Source organism: Salvelinus sp. IW2-2015, unplaced genomic scaffold, assembly GCF_002910315.2.
Source record: "Salvelinus sp. IW2-2015 unplaced genomic scaffold, ASM291031v2 Un_scaffold915, whole genome shotgun sequence".
NCBI lineage: Eukaryota > Metazoa > Chordata > Actinopteri > Salmoniformes > Salmonidae > Salvelinus > Salvelinus sp. IW2-2015.
This window is the reverse complement of record NW_019942645.1, coordinates 484,900-499,318: the sequence shown is the minus strand read 5'-3', so window position 1 is coordinate 499,318 and position 14,419 is coordinate 484,900. Positions and strand designations below refer to the sequence as shown.

Below are 14,419 nucleotides of genomic sequence, written 5' to 3'. Positions count from 1 at the left end.
CCCTACCTTCAGGCTCTGCTCAAACCCTACACCCCAACCCGAGCACTCCGTTCTGTCGCCTCTGGTCTCTTGGCCCTCACATCCCTATGGGCAGTTCCAGCTCAATCCAAGCTCTCCTCTATCCTGGTACCCCAAAGTTAGGACAGCAGAGTCCCTGTCCATCTTCCCGAAAACATCTGAAACCCTCCCTCTTCAAACAGTATGTTAAATAATCCCACAGCACCCCCCCTCCCCCTCCACCCAAAAGAAAACTTGTTGTGAACTACCACTTAACCCCCCCCTTATTAGCTCTGACTTTGCTGTGGGATTATTGTAATTCAATTAAATGTAATTACTATGTGATATGTGGTTGTCCCACCTAGCTATCTGGAGATGAATGTACTTCCTGTAAATCTCCCTGGATAACAGAGTCTGCTAAATTACTAAAATGTAAATTTACATTTGCCCCATTATTATATTACAGACATCATAATGTATACTTTTAAATTATATTATGTGAGCTAAACATAAAAATATATTTAAAAAAATCTTAAAATATAATTTTATGAGATTACTAATGTTACTGTCCCCACTACAACCCCAAAATACTTAAATACTTATAATTTTGTCCTTGAAACATTGAATTGAAATCCGGTAGAATTCCATTCATTCCTATGGAGGACTGCTCCTACTGGGGAGACAATATGGCCGACCGGTGGCTTCTAAACCTCTCCATGGCCAATACACAGCATCAGTTAATCCAGGGTTTATATAGATCGTTGGATGGAAGTGGAAATAGGGGTGGCATTGCTCTCTGGTGGATCCTTTTCAACACTCTCACCGCAAACAGACAGAAGATGTATCAAACATTTGAGGTTAACAAACACACTGTGTGTCGCCCTGTATGTTCTCCCTCTGCCTGGTGACCTCAGTGTCCTTAAACTAAAGCTAATCCACCGGGTATTAATAAAAACGTGTGTGTGTGTGTGTGTGTGTGTGTGTCTGCTAATGTTGTGTGTGTGTTTCTGCTCATGTGTGTGTGTGTTCTTGCTAATGTGTGTGTATGTGGTGTGTGTGTGTGTGTCTGCTAATGTGTGTGTGTGTGTGTGTGTGTGTGTGTGTGTGTGTGTGTGTGTGTGTGTGTGTGTGTGTGTGTGTGTGTCTGCTAATGTGTGTGTGTCTGCTAATGTGTGTGTGTCCCTACCTTGATGCCCACTACAATCCCCCTGTCCTTGATGAGCTGGGAGAAGTTGGTCCCGTCATCAGTGTTCTGGTAGAGAGTGCTCGTGGAAGAAAATCACTCCCCCAATACAAGCGTCCATCTCTCATCGGCCTGAACAGCAGCTGGCGATACAGACGACGTTCTCTCTGTGTTCTCTACCCCGATGGGGTAGACGCTTACCCATGCTGCCTGCACACACACACACACACACACACACACGTTAGACACACACACACACACACGTTAGCACACACACACGTAGAGACACACACCACACACAAACACGTTAGAGAGACACACACACACACACACACACGTTAGACACACACACACACCACAAACACGTTAGAGAGACACACCACACACACACAAACACGTTAGAGAGAACACACACACACACACACACACACACACGACACACACACAAACACGTTAGACACACACACACACACAAACACGTTAGAGACACACACACACACACACAACAGTAGAACACACACACACGTTGAAGACCACACACACACAACACACACACTAGACACACACGTTAGACACACACACACGTTAGACACACACACGTAGAGACACACATTAGACACACACACTTAGACAACACACACACACACACTTTAGAGGCACACACACATTAGACACCACACAGCACTGACCGGTGGACTCATCTGCAGCCAGGATTCCTTTCCCGGAGCCGTGATCCTCTCTGCTATCTCCTGCAGCTCCTTCTTCTGTTCTGTGGTCAGAGCTGGGTACTGGTGAGGCATCCTGACAGACAGACAGGAGAGACAGCAGACAGCAGACAGACAGACAGTTAGAAATACAGACAGTCACAGACAGACAGTTAGGTAGCAATACAGACAGTCTCTCTCTCTCTGTCTCTCTCTCTCTGTCTCTCTCTCTGTCTGTCTGTCTGTGACTGGTCTGTATTTCTACCTAACTGTCTGTCTGTGACTGTTCTCTGAAAACGGGGTGGATGGGACAGAAAGTTATAAAAATTATAAGAAAAATAAATAGTAGAAATATTGTCCCTGGACACGCAGACACAAAGGCTATGATATTATATTCAGAATGTTAGGCCAATGTAGAATAGCAGGTTATGCTAGTATATATATCAGAATGTTAGGCCAATGAGAAATAGCAGGTTATGCTGTGATATTTATATTCAGAATGTTAGGCCAATGTAGAATAGCAGGTTATGCTGTGATATTATATTCAGAATGTTAGGCCAATGTAGATAGAAGGTTATGCTGTGATATTATATTCAGAATGTTAGGCCAATGAAATAGCAGGTATGCTGTGATATTATATTCAGAATGTTAGCCAATGTAGAATAGCAGGTTATGCTGTGATATTATATTCGAATGTTAGGCCAATGTAGAATAGCAGGTTATGCTTGATATTATATTCAGAATGTTAGGCCAATGTAGAATAGCAGGTTATGCTGTGATATCAGGATGCCTCACCAGCACCCCTCTCTCTTCTGTCCCATCCACCCTGTTTTCACAGAACAAAAGTATTTTTATTCTACGATTTGAAAGCTACTTTGTTCCATTCAGAAAGTAGTTAGATAAACATCCCACATGACAAGGTCCTGAAACGTCTCTGGTATTCCTGATTATATGGTGTTTTCGACCTATTACAGCCTCGCTAAACCCGGCCTCGGCTATTCTCAGCCCATCACACCTACAACATATACAAAAGTATGTGGACACGCCTTCAAATTAGTGGATTTGGCAATTTCACCCACACCCGATACACACAGCCATGCAATCTCCATAGACAAACATTGGCAGTAGAAGGGCCATACTGAAGAGCTTAGTGACTTTCAACGTGGCACGCCGTAGCAAGCCACCTTTCCAACAAGTCAGTTCGGCAAATGTCTACCCTGCTAGAGCTGCCCCGGTCGACTGTAAGTTCTGTTATTGTGAAGTGGAACGTCTAGGAGCAACAACGGCTCAGCCGCAAAGTGGTAGGCCACACAAGCTCACAGAACGACAGCCGAGTGCTGAACGCGTAACAATCGTCGGTTGCAACACTTACTGCCTCTGGAAGCAACGTTACCTGTTCGTTGGGAGCTTCATGAAATGGGTTTCCGTGCCGAGCAGCCGCACACAGCCTAAGATCACCATGCGCAATGCCAAGTCGGCTGGAGTGGTGTAAAGCTCACCGCCATTGGACTCTGGAGCAGTGGAAACGCATTCTGTACACCTGTTGTTTACCGAGCATTTCACTGGTAGTCTACACCTGTTGTTTACCAAGCATTTCACTGTTAGTCTACACCTGTTGTTTACCAAGCATTTCACTGCTAGTCTACACCTGTTGTTCAAGCATTTCACTGGTAGTTACACCGTTGTTTACCAAGCATTCACTGCTAGTCTACACCTTTGTTACCAAGCATTTCACTGTTAGTCTACACCTGTTGTTTACCAAGCATTTCACTGGTAGTCTACACCTGTTGTTCCAAGCATTCACTGGTAGCTACACCTGTTGTACCAAGCATTTCACTGGTAGTCTACACCTGTTGTTTACCAAGCATTTCACTGCTAGTCTACACCTGTTGTTTACCAAGCATTTCACTGTTAGTCTACACCTGTGTTTACCAAGCATTTCACTGTAGTCTACACCTGTGTTTACCAAGCATTTCACTGGTAGTCTACACCTGGTTTACCAAGCATTTCACTGGTAGTCTACACCTGTTGTTTACCAAGCATTTCACTGGTAGTCTACACCTGTTGTTTACCAAGCATTTCACTGTAGTCTACACCCGTTGTTACCAAGCATTTCACTGTAGTCTACACCTGTGTTTACCAAGCATTCACTGTGGTAGTCACACCTGTTGTTTACCAAGCATTTCACTGCTAGTCTACACCTGTTGTTTACCAAGCATTTCAGGCTAGTCTACACCTGTGTTACCAAGCATTTCACTGCTAGTCTACACCTGTTGTTACCAAGCATGTCACTGGTAGTCTACACCTTTGTTTACCAAGCATTTCACTGTTAGTCTACACCTGTGTTTACCGACATTTCACTGTTAGTCTACACCTTTTGTTTACCAAGCATTTCACTGCTAGTCTACACCTGTTGTTTACCAAGCATTTCACTGCTAGTCTACACCTGTTGTTACCAAGCATTTCAGCTAGTCTACACCTGTTGTTTACCAAGCATTTCACGCTAGTCTACACCTGTTGTTACCAAGCATTTCACTGCTAGTCTACAACTGTTGTTTACCAAGCATTTCACTGCTAGTCTACACCTGTTGTTTACCAAGCATTTCACTGGTAGTCTACACCTGTTGTTTACCAAGCATTTCACTGTTAGGTCTACCACCTGTTGTTACCAAGCATTTCACTGGTAGTCTACACCTGTTGTTTACCAAGCATTTCACGGTAGTCTACACCTGTTGTTTACAAGCATTTCACTGGTAGTCTACACCTTTTACCAAGCATTTCACGGTAGTCTACACCTGTTTACCAAGCACGTGTAGTGGAGAATGAGAAAAGGTATATTCTGTGACTGTAGGCACAGAGGCCCAGCGGGAAGACTCAATCACCATTTTTAACCTATATTTAACTCGGCAAGTCAGTTAAGAACACATCTTATTTTCAATGACGGCCTAGGACGTTCTGCCTCTTCAGGGCAGAACAACAGATTTCTACCTTGTCAGCTCGGGATTCGATCTCACAAACCTTTCGGTTACTAGTCCAACGCTCTAACACTAGGCTACCTGCCGCCCCAATTCATGACAGTTCTGGATGGCTGATCTACCACAGGGACAAAACAACTTATCTGTTCCCACGGAACCCTGGGAGCACGTCTCATAATTTAGTAGGTCTCCTTTGTTGCTTGGTTACCAACTTCTCTGATCTGCTTTCTCAATACAGTAATGCATTAATGCTAGAACACTGGCTAACAGGATTAGCGGTTTGTATCTAGTCTCTTACTGTCAAGATAGACACACGTTTAGTCATACTGAGAGGTGATACCTGGACTAGATTCTCTAGAAGACGTACACGGTTGCATTTATTCACATAATACAGGAAGTCAGATGATAAATGTACTGTTTTATAATTCAACATCATTTCTACATAACGGTTGAGTCATTTCCACAACTACACGTGATAAATACAATTTGATTTGAAGAGAGAAAGAGAGGAGAGAGTGATGAACCTGGTGAAGAGTCCCTTCAGCAACCTGGTCCTGGGCTCTGATCACAAACACAAACAACACCCCACAGAGCCCCAGGACAGCAACACAATTAGACCAACCAAATCATGAGAAACAAAAAAGATAATTACTTGACACATTGGAAAGAATTAACCAAAAAACTGAGCAAACTAGAATTCAAAACTAGAATGCTATTGCCCTAAACAGAGATACATAGTGGCAGAATCCATGACCACTGTGACTGACCCAAACTTAAGGAAAGCTTTGACTATGTACAGACTCAGTGGAGCATAGCCTTGCTATTGAGAAAGGCCGCCTGAGGTGGAAACTGAGCTGCACTTCCTAACCTCTGCCAATGTATGACCATATTAGAGACACATATTTCAATCAGACAACACAGATCCACAAAGAATAAAAAAAAAAAAAACGATTTATAAATTCCCGTATCTATTGGGTGAAATACCACAGTGTGCCATCACAGCAGCAAGATGTGTGGACCTGTTGCCACAGAAAAGGGCAACCAGTGAAGAACAAACACCATTGTAAATACAACCTATATTTATGTTTATTATTTTCCCTTTTGTACTTTAACTATTTGCACATTGTTACAACACTGTAATTATACATAATATGACATTTACATTTAATCATTTAGCAGACGCTCTTATCCAGAGCGACTTACAAATTGGAAAGTCATACATATTCATCCTGGTCCCCCTCCGACCACAACCCTGGCGTTGCAAGCGCCATGCTCTACCAACTGAGCCACACGGGACATGACATTTGAAATGTCTTTTCTTTGTGAACTTCTGTGAGTGTAATGTTTACTGTTCATTTTTATTGTTTATTTCACTTTTGTTTATTATCTACTCACTTTTATTTGTATTTTTTTATTTTTTTATCCTTTATTTAACTAGGCAAGTCAGTTAGAACATTGGTTTGCGCATGTTAACATGTGTTTCCCATGCCAAAAGCCCCTTCAATTGAAATTGAATTGAGAGAGAGGGGGGAAGAGAGAGGGGAGAGAGAGATAAGGAGAGAGAGAGAAGAGAGGGGGTGGGGGAGAAAGAGAGGTAAAGAGAAATAGAGATGGTGAAAGGAGAGGTATTACCTAATTGTCCTTGTCTGAACTCTGCTGTCAGTCCTCATAGATCTGAGGACACGCTCACTATGACACACACACACACACTCTCTCTCTCTCTCTCTCTCTCTCTCTCTCTCTCTCTCCTCTGTCTCTGTCTCTCTCTCTCTCTCTCTCTGTCTCTCTCTTCTCTCTCTCTCTCTCTCTCTCTCTGCTCCATGTATTTTCCTCCCTCTATCTCTCTTTCCACACCACTCGTTTTTCTGCCCATTCACCATTCTATCTGTCCTTCGTTGGTTATTTTAGTCCGTGGCTCTCTCTCTCTTTCAGTCCTGCTCTCTCCATACACAACAGAACCGGTGCAAACCTGCCCTCGAACCGTTCCAAACCTGTTCTAGAACCGGTCCAAACCTTCACTCTAACCGGTTAAAACGGAAAGTATTCATACCCCTTGCCTTATTTTACAATTTGTTCAGAACTATGACTGTGGAGGTCTTGGAACTTTGGATAACGGTTATTTTTCAGTCAAATGACTACGGTCACGTTATAATCGTTCAAATAGCAAAAACACTGTCAGTCACACTGACCGTCTCCTCTACCGACCGCCACAGTGTGTCCTTTTAAAAACACTGTCAGTCACACTGACCGTCTCCTCTACCGACCGTCACAGTGTGTCCTTTTATTGGTAAGCCATTTGGTGAATGTACTTCACGATACTGGATGGCTACAACACCTCGCTGAAACAAGGAGCGACAAAGTTCCATCACGTTGTGAAGAGTCCATGTTACCACAGAAACGGACTCAGTGATATCAGGAACTATGTTTTCATTTTTGAATGGCGGTTGCTAAGGAATATTTTAATGTGAGTTCCATGTCCTACAAGACAGATCGGTTGAGAGACGAGCGACGCGTAGGCATGACAAATCACAGCACAGATTGATGGGTACACTTCCTGCTTGAGTAGAAGTTAAAAAAAAAAATGGGTGCCTTCAGAAAGTATTCAGACCCCTTGACTTTATCAGTTACAGCTTTATTCTAAAATTGATTAAATAGATTTTTCCCACCTCATCAATCTACACACAAAGCAAAAACAGATTTTTTGACATTTCTGCAAATGTATTAAAAATAAAAACTGAAATATCACATTTACATAAGTATTCAGACCCTTTACTCAGTACTTTGTTGAAGCACCTTTGGCAGCGATTACAGACTGGAGTCTTCTTGGGTATGGGCTCTGGCTGGGCCACTCAATGACATTCAGAGACTTGTCCCGAAGCCACTCCTGCGTTGTCTTGGCTGTGTTATTAGGGTTGTTGTCCTGTTGGAAGGTGAACCTTCGCCCCAGTCTGAGGTCCTGAGTGCTCTGGAGCAGGTATCCATCAAGGATCTCTCTGTACTTTGATCCGTTCATCTTTGCCTCGATCCTGACTAGTCTCCCAGTCCTTGCTGCTGAAAAACATCCCCACAGCATGATGCTGCCACCACCATGCTTCACCGTAGGGATGGTGCCAGCTTTCATCCAGACATGATYCTTGGCATTCAGGCCAAAAGGTTCAATCTTGGTTTCATCAGACCAGAGAATCTTGTTTCTCTTGGTCTGGGAGCCCTTTAGGTGCCTTTCGCTCTCCTCTCCCTCACCCCGTTTTCTCTCTCTCTCTTCTGAAAATCACATTTCTTTCCCGTAAAATAACAACTCAATTGTATGTTGTAAGTTCACAACAAGGCATGAACAACATCAGGACACCACTTTTGAGGTCTTGAAAGAAATCTTTTTTTTTTTTTTTTTTGTGGTTAGCCTTTAATTCACGTGTGCACCAGCYAGAGTGTTGTTGTCACGACCTCGGGGTTCTCTATGGTGTAATAGGTCAGAGCTTGACTAGGGGGGGGTTCTAGTTATTGTGTTTCTATGTTCGTGTGTGAGTATGGTTCCCAATTGGAGGCAGCTGAAAATCATTGCCTCTAATTGGGGATCATACTTAGTTTGTCCCTTTTCCCACCTGCTATGTGAGATATTGTTTTGTATGAGTTGCTGTGTGCGCTACGTATTTCACGATCGTTATATCTTTGTTGTTTTGAAGTTTCACTGTAATAAATATGTGAAACTCGACTCACTCGCCTTGGTCCGATTATTTATATAACGATCGTGACAGTTGTTTGGTTAGCAGTTTCTGTAGCGCTCATGTGATGGAGTTATGGAGCAAAATAAATCACCACTGGATTAATAACCATGATTCTGCCAAGTAAGCTACTTTGTACTTTTAATTGAGAAGGTTTTTGGGAAAGCCTTCCCATCTACCTTAAGACGGCTATCATTAGCATCTTTAGCAGCTAAAGCCTTCCCATCTACCTGAAGACGGTTACCATTAGCATCTTTAGCAGCTAAAGAGCTGAAGGAGACGACAGGTTGTTAGAGTGAAGGGAGACGAACAGGTTGTTAGAGCTGACGGAGAGACAGGTTGTTTTAGAGCTGAAGGAGCACGACAGGTTGTTAAAGCTGAAGGAGACGACAGGTTGTTAGAGCTGAAGGAGACAGGTGAAGCTGAACGGACGTTGTAGAGCTGAACACATAAGCTAGGAGACACAGGTTGTTAGCTGAGAGCGGTTGTAGACGAAGGGCACAGTGAGCTAGGACCGACAGCTTAGCTAAGGAGAGACAGTTGTAGAGCCAATGCTCTTCCAAAAAAACAATTAGCCCAGCGTCACTGTCACAGGTGTGTTTAGCTACAGGGATGGGCAATGTGTGACACAATCAGGCCCCGAGGAACCTGAAGTTGCCATCCCTGATCCTAAATGTCTCCTGGCTCTCATCCTGAGAGGACTGTGTTGTCCAACTGTGTCAAAACAATTAAGTCATCATAGAGTACCTCCTCCTCTCTCTATGTCCCCCGGCCCCAACGGGAGGCCACTGTTACCAGATTGAAGGCTCTGCGGAATGTTCCATCCTGTCACATTGGAAACAACTGTAATTGATTTGGACTCCTAAACACAGCATTGTGCCATCCATCCTCTCAACACAGCATACATGCATCCATCTTTAAAGCACAAGCATAGTGCCATCCATCCTTTAAAACACAGCATAGTGGCCATCCATCTTTAAACACACGCATAAGTGCCATCCATCTCTAAAACACAGCATAGTGCCATCCATCTTTAAACAGCATAGTGCCAATCCATCCTCTAAACACAGCATAATGCCATCATCCTTTAAAACACAGCATAGTGCCATCTCTTAAACACAGATATGCCATCCATCCTAAACAAGCTAGTCATCCATCTTTAACACAGCATAATGCCATCCATCCTTTAAAACACAGCATAATGCCATCCATCCTCTAAACACAGCATATGCCATCCTAACAGTAGGCCCTCCATAAACACAGCATAATGCCATCCATCCTTTAAACACAGCATAAGTGCCATCCTCCTTTAAACACAGGCATAATGCCATCCATCCTTTAAAACAGCAGCTAATGCCATCCCTCCTCTAAAACAGCATAATGCCATCCATCCTTTAAACACAGCATAATGTCCATCCATCTTTAAACACAGCATAGTGCCATCCATCCTCTAAACACAGCATAATGCCATCCATCCTCTTAACACAGCATAATGCATCCATCCTTAAACACAGCATATGCCATCCATCCTCTAACACAGCATAATGCCATCATCCTTAAACACAGATAATGCCATCCATCCTTAAACACAGCATAGCATCCATCCTAAACAGCATAGTCCATCCATCCTTTAAACACAGCATAATGCCATCCAATCCTTAAACACAGCAGCATAGTGCCATCCATCCTCTAAACACAGCATAATGCATCCATCCTTTAAACACAGCATAATGCCATCCATCCTCTAAACACAGCATAATGCCATCCATCTTTAAACACAGCATATGCCATCCATCCTCAAACACCAGCATAGTGCCATCCATCCTCTTAAACACAGCAATAGTGCCATCCATCCTTTAAACACAGCATAATGCCATCCATCCTTATAAACACAGATTAAGCATCCATCCTTTAAACACAGCATAAATGCCATCCCATCCTTTAAACACAGCATAATGCCATCCATCCTTTAAACACAGCATAGTGCCATCCATCTCTAAACACAGCATAATTGCATCCATCCTTTAAACACAGCATAGTGCCATCCATCCTTTAACACAGCATAAGCCATCCATCCCTCTAAACACAGCATAATGCCCATCCATCCTTTAAACACAGCATAATGCCATCCATCTTTAACACAGCATATGCATCCATCCTTTAAACACATCATTGCCATCCATCCTTTAAAACACAGCAGCATGGTGCCATCCATCCTTTAAACACAGCATAGTCCATCCATCCTCTAAACACAGCATAATGCCATCCATCCTCTAAACACAGATAATGCCATCCATCCTTTAAAACACGCATAATGCATCCTCTTTAAACACAGCATAGTGCCATCCATTCTCTAAACACAGCATAGTGCCATCCATCCTCTAAACACAGCATAATGCCATCCATCCTTTAAACACAGCATAATGCCATCCATCCTCTAAACACAGCATAATGCCATCCATCCTTTAAACACAAGCATAATGATCCATCTCTTAAACACAGCATTTGCATCCATCCTCTTAAACACCAGCATAGATGCCATCCATCCTCTAAACACAGCATAATGCCATCCATCCTCTAAAACACAGAGTACAGGCATATGCCATCATCCTCTAACACAGCAATAATGCCATCCATCCTTTCAACACAGCATATGCCATCCATCCTTTAAACACAGCATAGTGCCATCCATCCTTAAACACAGCATAATGCCATCCATCCTTTAAACACAGATAATGCATCCATCCTTAAACACAGCATAATGCATCCATCCTTTAAACCAGCATATGCATCATCCTTTAAACACAGCATAATGCCATCCATCTTAAACACATGCATAAATGCATCCCCTTAAACACAGCCTATGCCATCCATCCTTTAAACACAGCATAATGCCATCCATCCTTTAAACACAGGATAATGCATCCATCCTTTAAACACAGCATAATCCATCCTCCTTAAACACAGCATAATGCCTCCATCCTTTAAACACAGCATAAGCCATCCATCCTTTAAACACAGCATAATGCCATCCATCCTTTAAACACAGCATAGTGCCATCCATCCTTTAAACACAGCATAATGCCATCTCCTTACAAGCATAATGCCATCCATCCTTTAACACAGCATAATGCCATCCATCCTTTAAACACAGCATAGTGCCATCCATCCTTAAACACAGCATAGTGCATCCATCCTTTAAACACAGCAGTAATGCCATCCATCCTTTAAACACAGCATAATGCCATCCATCCTTTAAACACAGCATAGTGCCATCCATCCTTTAAACACAGCATAGTGCCATCCATCCTTTAACCACAGCTAATGCCATCCATCCTTTAAACCACAGCATAATGCCATCCATCTTTAAACACAGCATAGTGCATCCATCCTTTAACACAGCATAGTGCCATCCATCCTTAAACACGCATAATTGCCATCCATCCTTTAACAACAGCAATAGTGCCATCCATCCTTTAACACAGCATATGCCATCCATCTCCTTTAAAACACAGCATAATGCATCCATCCTTTTTTTTTTTTTTTTTTAAACACACAGCATAGTGCCATCCATCCTTTAAACACAGCATAGTGCTCCATCCATCTTAAACACAGCATCAGTGCCATCCATCCTTTAAACACAGATTGCATCCATCTTAAACAGCATATGCCATCCATCCTTTAAACCAGCATAGTGCCATCCATCTTTAAAACAGCATAATGCCATCATCCTTTAAACACAGCATAGTGCCATCCATCCTTTAAACACAGCATAGTGCCATCCATCCTTTAAACACACATATGCCTCCATCCTTTAAACAAGCATATGCCATCCATCCTTTAAACACAGCATATGCCATCCATCCTTTAAAACACGCAAGTGCCATCATCTTTACACACAGCAATAATGGCCATCCATCCTTTAAACACAGCATAATGCCATCCATCCTTTAAACACAGCATATGCCATCCATCCTTTAAACACAGCATAATGCCATCCATCCTTAAACACAGCATAGTGCCATCCATCCTTTAAACCAGCTGTGCCATCCATCCTTAAACACAGCATAGTGCCATCCATCCTTAAACAGCATAGTGCCATCCATCCTTTAAACACAGCATATGCCATCCATCCTTTAAACACAGCATAGTGCCATCATCCTTAAAAACACAGCATAATGCATCCATCCTTTAACACAGCTAATGCATCCATCCTTTAAACACAGCATAATGCCATCCATCCTTTAAACACAGCATAATGCCATCCATCCTTTAAACACAGCATAGTGCCATCCATCCTTTAAACACAGCAAGTGCCATCCATCCTTGTAACACAGATATGCCATCCATCCTTTAAACACAGCATAATGCCATCCATCCTACCAGCATAGCATAATCAGCATAATGCCATCCATCCTTTATTAGAAACTACCTCAGTCAAGAACAGATTGCATCAGTCATTCGTATTCCTTGCAACTTTCTGAAGAGGCACGAATGGTAATGCCCTGTCTGTTGTGTTCTGTGTGTGTCTGTGTCTGTCTGTGTGTCTGCGGTGTGCACATTTCTACCGCTTTAGCTGCTAAGATGCTAATGATAACCGTCTTCAGGTAGATGGGAAGGCTTTAGCTGCTAAGATGCTAATGTAGTCTCAGTAGATGGAAGGCTTTAGCTGCTAAAGATGCTAATGGGTAACCGTCTTCAGGTAGATGGGAAGGCTTTAGCTGCTAAAGATGCTAATGATACGTCTCCAGGTAGATGGGAAGGCGTTAGTGCTAAAGATGCTAATGTTAACCGTCTTCAGGTAGATGGGAAGGCTTTAGCTGCTAAGATGCTAATGTAGCCGTCTTCAGGTAGATGGGAAGGCTTTAGCTGCTAAAGATGCTAATGTAACCGTCTTCAGGTAGATGGGAAGGCTTAGCTGCTAAGATGCTAATGTACCGTCTTCAGGTAGATGGGAAGGCTTTAGCTGCTAAAGATGCTAATGTAACCGTCTTCAGGTAGATGGGAAGGCTTAGCTGCTAAAGATGCTAATGGTAACGTCTTCAGGTAGATGGGAAGGCTTTAGCTGCTAAAGATGCTAATGGTAACCGTCTTCAGGTAGATGGGAAGGCTTTAGCTGCTAAAGATGCTAATGGACCGTCTTCAAGGTAGATGGCAAGGCTTTAGCTGCTAAAGATGCTAATGGTAACCATCTTCAGGTAGATGGGAAGGCTTTAGCTGCTAAAGATGCTAATGATAACCGTCTTCAGGTAGATGGGAAGGCTTTAGCTGCTAAGTTGCTAATGGTACGTCTTCAGGTAGATGGGAAGGCTTTAGCTGCTAAAGATGCTAATGATAGCCGTCTTCAGGTAGATGGGAAGGCTTTAGCTGCTAAAGATGCTATGTTAACCGTCTTCAGGTAGATGGGAAGGCTTTAGCTGCTAAAGATGCTAATGATAACCGTCTTTCAGGTAGATGGGAAGGCGTTTAGCTGCTAAAGATGCTAATGGTAACCGTCTTCAGGTAGATGGGAAGGCGTTAGCTGCTAAAGATGCTAATGGTAACGTCTTCAGGTAGATGGGAAGGCTTTAGCTGCTAAAGATGCTAATGGTAACCGTCTTCAGGTAGATGGGAAGCGTTAGCTGCTAAGATGCTAATGGTAACCGTCTTCAGGTAGATGGAAGGCTTTAGCTGCTAAAGATGCTAATGATAGCCGTCTTAAGGTAGATGGGAAGGCTTTCCCAAAAACCTTCTCAATTAAAAGTACAAAGTAGCTTACTTGCAGAATCATGGTTATTAATCCAGTGGTGATTTATTTTGCTCCATAACTCCATCACATGAGCGCTACAGAAACTGCTACCA

The 14,419-nt window shown here is 42.9% G+C and overlaps 1 long non-coding RNA gene across 1 annotated transcript in view; it reads right to left on the bottom strand.

The window, feature by feature from the left end:
- Window positions 1-1,181: 1,181 nt before the first annotated feature.
- LOC112069143 (uncharacterized) overlaps window positions 1,182-14,419 on the bottom strand; it is an 18,988-nt gene continuing 5,750 nt past the window's right edge. Inside the window, exons 2-3 of the long non-coding RNA XR_002893683.2 lie at window positions 1,870-1,981; window positions 1,182-1,390 (exon numbers count right to left, since the gene is read on the bottom strand). This is a non-coding gene — a long non-coding RNA (uncharacterized lncRNA). The remainder of the gene's footprint in view (window positions 1,391-1,869; window positions 1,982-14,419) is intronic.